General features: G+C 46.8%; 1 protein-coding gene across 4 annotated transcripts in view; it reads left to right on the top strand.

Annotated features, from left to right (window-relative positions):
• Positions 1-2,011: 2,011 nt before the first annotated feature.
• Positions 2,012-6,000, top strand: part of RAB3IP (RAB3A interacting protein) — a 67,395-nt gene continuing 63,406 nt past the window's right edge. Inside the window, exon 1 of one of the 4 annotated variants that reach the window (XM_068970612.1) lies at positions 2,012-2,147. The gene's annotated coding sequence lies outside the window, so the exon portion shown is untranslated. Of the gene's footprint in view, positions 2,148-2,541; positions 2,704-2,770; positions 2,992-6,000 lie in introns of those variants that run through there. The other 3 variants (XM_068970610.1, XM_068970611.1, XM_068970609.1) reach the window with 3 other exon arrangements.

The following is a 6,000-nucleotide window of genomic DNA, read 5'->3' as shown; positions in this document are numbered from 1 at the left end:
CAGGGACAGGGGAGCCTGGTGGGCTGCTGTCTATGGGGTCGCACAGAGTCAGACACGACTGAAGTGACTTAGCAGCAGCCAGTTTATTTCTCAGTTACATAAATTGCCAGCCACTAAACAAATATTTATTTATTGCTTCTCTATACCAGGTATATAAATAATCTGCAGTAAGATGGAAGAGAAAGAGAGATGAGACAAAATGAGGGGACCTCCTAGCTTTTCCACAACATTTCAGTCCCAGTTTTCAGACTATTCCCAAGCCTTCTTTCACTCCTACCCATGGATTCTGAAAGCAATCTTTATATCCTTAAAGTAATTCCTCCCATTCTGCTTATACTTTGAATGGATTTCTGTTATTGGCCACCAGAAAAATTTCTTAAATAACACATTTTCATGGAAAGACTACTTTCTGTTGCAGTTATTTATTTCACTTAGTTATTATTGACATATTTGTTTTCTTCACTATGTTTGAATGCTTGGATGATGGAGACTGTGTGTAATGGTTTCTCTCTTCCCAAATCTAGTAGTAGGTACACAGATTGAACACAATAAACTTTTGATAAATGAATTACATGGTGTAAGGGAGAGCAGTGGAGTCAGAGAGAACAGACCTCCTTCATGAGGGAGATCATGTCTAGTCCCAGTAGATAAGAGATGGGGTAGATTTAAGAATTGTTTCTAAATTAGAATAGGTAAGACTTGATATATTGGAGATGGAGTAGAAAAGGGTAAATAATGACTTTCAAGGTTTGTTTTTATTATAGGTGGATGATAACAGTAATAATGTTATTAATAGATAATATTCATTACACACCCTTCTAGCTCAGTTGGTAAAGAATCCACTTGCAATGCAGGAGACCCTGGTTCAATCCCTGGGTTGGGAAGATCCCCTGGAGAAGGAAATGGCAACCCACTCCAGTATTCTTGCCTGGAAAATCCCATGGACAGAGGAGCCTGGCAGGCTACAATCTATGGAGTCTCAAGAGTCTGACACGACTCAGCTACTTAGACAAATACATAATATTCATTAGGCACTGTGTCATGAAGTACATTAAGTATTTTACATATATTAAGCCATTTAATTTCTTAACGACTTATTGAGGTGGGTAGTCTTATTATCCCCATTTACTGGGGCTATTAGAGATCAACTAGCTCAGGGTCACTGACAACAGCGAGAAGGTGCCAGCCTCAAAGCTGATTCCTTAATCCTGATTCCTATAAGCCATACCCATAACCTACTCTTATTACCGCTAATAGATGGCATCAATACACAGAATGGGGGTCCTACTCAATATACATATTGGATAAACTGCCCGTATCTCTTTGACTAAACATAGAGACGCATATTTGATGCGACTGCTTCTTTTTGATCAGATTTTCGGAAACATGGTTTGTAGTTTCACGTTTCCTCTCTGGAGGACCTAAAGTGGGGTGGAAGTTTGATAAAAGTTGACAAGAAAGATGAAAGAAGGTAGGTACAGACACGACATTCTCGAATGCTCTAACAGTTGCTGGAATGCCAGGATCTAGGTTCTATCAGACTCCCCTTCCTCTCATCCATGCCCCCAGAGACTCACGCACGTCCCCACACAAACACACAGACACACGTTGGAAGGTACATATGCGTGCCGAGTCTCAGGTTGGATATAGTGGTCCTCAACTCACATCGAAGGTTCATCTTCCGACTCCTGGAGAGACCAACAAATTCGACGTGAACTCGAGACCGTCTGTTAAGCCCAGGGCAACAAGGCTCAGCGCCAGTTCGCCCTCGTTCCCAAGGAAACCACCCGCGAAGACACCTGGGGCCCGCGCCCAACACCTGCGAAAGCCCCGCCTGGCGCCAGGGGGCGCGGGAGCGCGTCGGCCCCTCCGGCCCCACGCCCGCCCCGCCCCCTCCCCCGCCTCCTCCCCGCCCTTAACCCCGCCTTCCCTCCGCGGGGCCGTACGGCTCCAGGCTCCGAGCCCGGCTCCCGGCGCAGGCGCAGTCCCGCGCTCCCTCGGCGGCTCCTCCAGCCGTGCACTCGCCGCGTTAGAGTGTACCGGCGTCGGCCAGCCGTCCGCCTCCGCCTCAGAGTGCTTCGGCGTGCGCGGTGTGCAGCTCTGCGAGCGCCCCTAAGCGCGGGCCGCGGCGGTGGTAGCTTAGTCAGGTGAGCGCGGCGGCGGGAGGGAGAGGCCCAGGACGCGGAACACCGCCCCCCTCAGTGCGCGCGCGCCCGCCTCCCGCGAGCCGGCCTGGAGGGGCGGCCGCGGCAGGTGCAGGTGAGGGCGCGGCGCGCGGGGCCCCGGCCCGGCTGTCCTGGCCCCGGCGAGCGCGCTCCTCTGGGCTCGCGGACGCCGGCGGTGGCGGAGGCTCGGCGCCTTGGGGGCATGTAGGCGCCCCTTGGGGCCGCTGGTGGGCGTCGGGCGGCGGCGGCTCCTCCCCCGTCCCTCGGGCGCGTTACTCATTAACTGCGCCGTCCTGAGCGCCCGAGGCGTGGAGCCAGACCCAGCTTACCTGTCGGCGGGGCGCGCGCGGCCGGAGCTGAGGGCCCGGGCTTGCGGAGCGGGTTGTAAAGAGACTTCGCCAACAAGTCTGGAGGCCGCCGCCGCGCGGGAGCTGGACCCGGCGAGGCAGTAGGCATGGACCGAGGGTCTTAGGAGACGGCGAGCCGGGCACGGCGCCGAGGCATAGAGGTCACCCTTGGGAGATTTCGGCGAAACGTGGTGGGCAAGAACCGGCGCCTTAGGAGACAGCTCCGTGCAGCCGGACTTTTGTTTCGGGGAGTTGAGGCGAGCTGTTCAGACATAATTGTAATTACACTACCCTTCCAGCGTGGATAGCTCGTTTTGATCGCCCAGGGAAAAAGAGAGCTTAATGGACTCGGGAAGTGATGGTGTTAGATGAAATCTGCAGCACGTGAAGAGTTGCCAGTTGTTATGGGATTTAAAAAAGAAAAAGAAAAAAGTCTGTAATGGCTAATGGGTAAAGTCTTGAAAATTAAGAGCGCTCAGGTAATGGTGATTCCGAAGATGCAGACAGTTTAGTTTCGCGGAAATGTAGCAAATTCCGAGGCTACCTGTTTCCCACTTCTGTTTCCCCCTCCAGCTTCATTTCAGGGTCGGGAAAGAGACTTCCTTGTAAGCTTTTGCCGTGAAATGATTACATAATTGCAGCAGAGGCCAGTAAGAGGATTAGAACAAAACTGTTGTATTGTAAATCTGTTGCAAGACCCGGTTTCTGTTCATTATCCTTATTTTGTTGTTCATGCCATTTTAAGGGGAAAAAATGGTGAATGACATATCAAGGAGAAAGGCAGAGTGGAGAAAACAGTCAGAATAGATTTGTAACCAGTCAGAGTAAATATTTGATACTGTTAAAAGATTTCACCACTTTGATGGGGCCTTGTTGTGTTAACGCTTGCTGTTTTATTTGCTAGTGTGGTGCGTTTTGATAGGACTTTGCATGTTTGGACAGATACGTACCTCAAGTATGGTTTGTGTGATAGAATCCTATCCTTGTGGAATATGTAGAAATAAACAGAGGTTATATAATGTTACTACAATAGTATATTTCTTACTATTAGGGAAAAAGAAAAAAGCTTTTCTTTTTTTTTTCTATTTCCACTATTTCGAGAACCAAAGGGCATGCATAGACTGCAACTCTTCTGGTATATTTGGCAAACAACTCATCGGTGGTATTGAATACCGCTAACTTTTCACCAGGATGAATATTTGATGTTCAGCTGCTTTGTGAATTTTCTAATTAGTGGCGTTTCTAATTAGATCCAGTTGTAGGTTTTGAATTGGTGTAGTTAATGCTTTCTTTAATATTATTTTCCTATAATTTTCACTGAACCCTCTACTTCTACAGCCACATAGACACTCTGTGTGTGGGTGTGTGTCTGTGTGTGTGTGTGTTGACTGTCTTCAGTGCAGCCTGTTGAACTTCCCTGACTTGGGATGAACCCGTGCCCCCTGCTGAGGAAGTGTGGAATTGTAACCACTGGACCACCAGAGAAGTCCGCTGCAAATAGTTTTTAAGATTGAAAGATTCGTAGAAATCTACGTCATCATCTTGGTTTTTTAATATGGCAAAACAAGAACTTGCAGGTTACAGTAGTTATACACGTATTATTGTAATTAGTATACCCTTCCCCCCTCCCTTTCTGAGCAGGACTCACTGAACCAATTTTAATAAAAAGTTACCTTTTTAAAGTTTTAGCTCCGTCCGTTAAATCGTGCTTATGACCTCAAGTAAATCATTTAAATGGGGGTAGTGTTAGGCTTTCATGCATTGGAGAAGGACATGGCAACCCACTCCAGTGTTCTTGCCTGGAGAATCCCAGGAACGGGGGAGCCTGGTGGGCTGCCGTCTATGGGGTCGCACAGAGTCGGACACGACTGAAGTGACTTAGCAGCAGCAGCAGTGTTAGGTTGAATGGTTTGGGGTTTCTCAGTATTCAGCTGTTTTTAATATGGCTCAATCTAATATGAGCTTCATAATGGTGGGATGAGAGTTAGATGAGATACTCCATGTAGGGGGTGGAGGAGGGGAACAGTTAGAGCTCAACAGTGTGCCATGCACTGTGCTTGTTGCTTCAAGTACCTTGACTCTGTAGTTCTTGGGACATTTCCTCGCATATAGGTGGTGGTATTGCATTTTACAGATCATGAAATTGAGGGTCAGAGAGGTGAATAACTTGCCTCTAGTTACTTGGTTGTCTGTAGTCCTATAGCTGACTAATGGCAGAGCCAGGATTAAACACTGAGTGTGACTGCCCAAAATGGAAATCCTACCAGCCTTGCTCTTTCCGTTCCTGAACTACACCTTCTGTAAAAAGAGCTTTGTGACTAAGAAGACCGGTTAAAAAATAAACAGGTTTTCTGATGATGTGATACAAGCACTGCTGCTGCTACTACAGAGTCTAGCCCTTAGGCTGTATCGGGTTCTGGTCTGAGCATTATGCCAACTCATTTACTCTCACATTGACCTAGGAGTTAGGTAATACTTTATCCATTTAATAGTTGAGAAGATTGAGGCACTGAGAGGTTATGGAGCTTGCTCAAGGTCACAAAAGCTAATTATTGAGGGGACTAGATTAGGAGTTGGGCAGTTTTTCTTTGATGTCCATGCTCGTAACCACGCTACTTCTTCCTGTGTAGATTATAATGCTAAAGAATTGGTTTTAATTTAGCTTTTATGAGACACTTAATATTAGTGTAATAAGTAATTCTTAGTGTATCACCAGTGATTTTTAAATCAGACATTATGAGTGTCTGCAAGTCACAGTGGGGGTTAAAGGAAAGACTTTATAAGAAGTCTGGAAGGTAGACCATGTAATCATTGCCATATCTTTTTGTAAGTTTATCAAAATTTAGAAGGTACCTTCACATACATATGGTGTTGTAATTTTAATGAGTGTCAGGTAAGACAAAATGCTTAAGTAGTTGGAGAGTAGGGAAGAAAGGGGTAGTAGTTGGTAGTGATATTTGTGTGTTGAGGGAAAGCTTTGAGGGTAATCTGAGGGAGTACACCCTTTCACACCAAACCTTTGCCCTGTAGAGTGCAAGTCAAGATGTAGTTCAATGAAGGGTGGTAAATTGGTTACTAAATTACTTAAATACATGATATCCTAAAAAGAAAGTGTCTGAAGAAATTTAAAGACTCCTTTCTAGCTTTCCCTGATAGCTCAAGTTGGTAAAGAATCTGCCTGCAGTGCAGCAGACTCTGGTTTGATCCCTGGGTTGAGAAGATCCCCTGGGGAAGGGAAAGGCTACCCACTCCAGGATTCTGGCCTGGAGAATTCCATGGACTGTATGGTCCGTGGGGTTGCAAAGAGTTGGACACGACTGAGTGACTTTAACTTCACTTCTAGCTATTTATAGTTTCTCTTTTTCTGTTCTGCTGTCCTTACCTTTGCCACGTTCAGTTCAGTTCAGTCGCTCAGTTGTGTCCGACTCTTTGCGACCCCATGAATCACAGCACGCCAGGCCTCTCTGTCCATCACCAACTCCCGGAGT

The sequence above is a fragment of the Capricornis sumatraensis genome, chromosome 4 (assembly GCF_032405125.1).
Source record: "Capricornis sumatraensis isolate serow.1 chromosome 4, serow.2, whole genome shotgun sequence".
In the NCBI taxonomy this organism is placed as follows: domain Eukaryota; kingdom Metazoa; phylum Chordata; class Mammalia; order Artiodactyla; family Bovidae; genus Capricornis; species Capricornis sumatraensis.
This window is presented reverse-complemented; position numbering and strand designations above follow the sequence as displayed.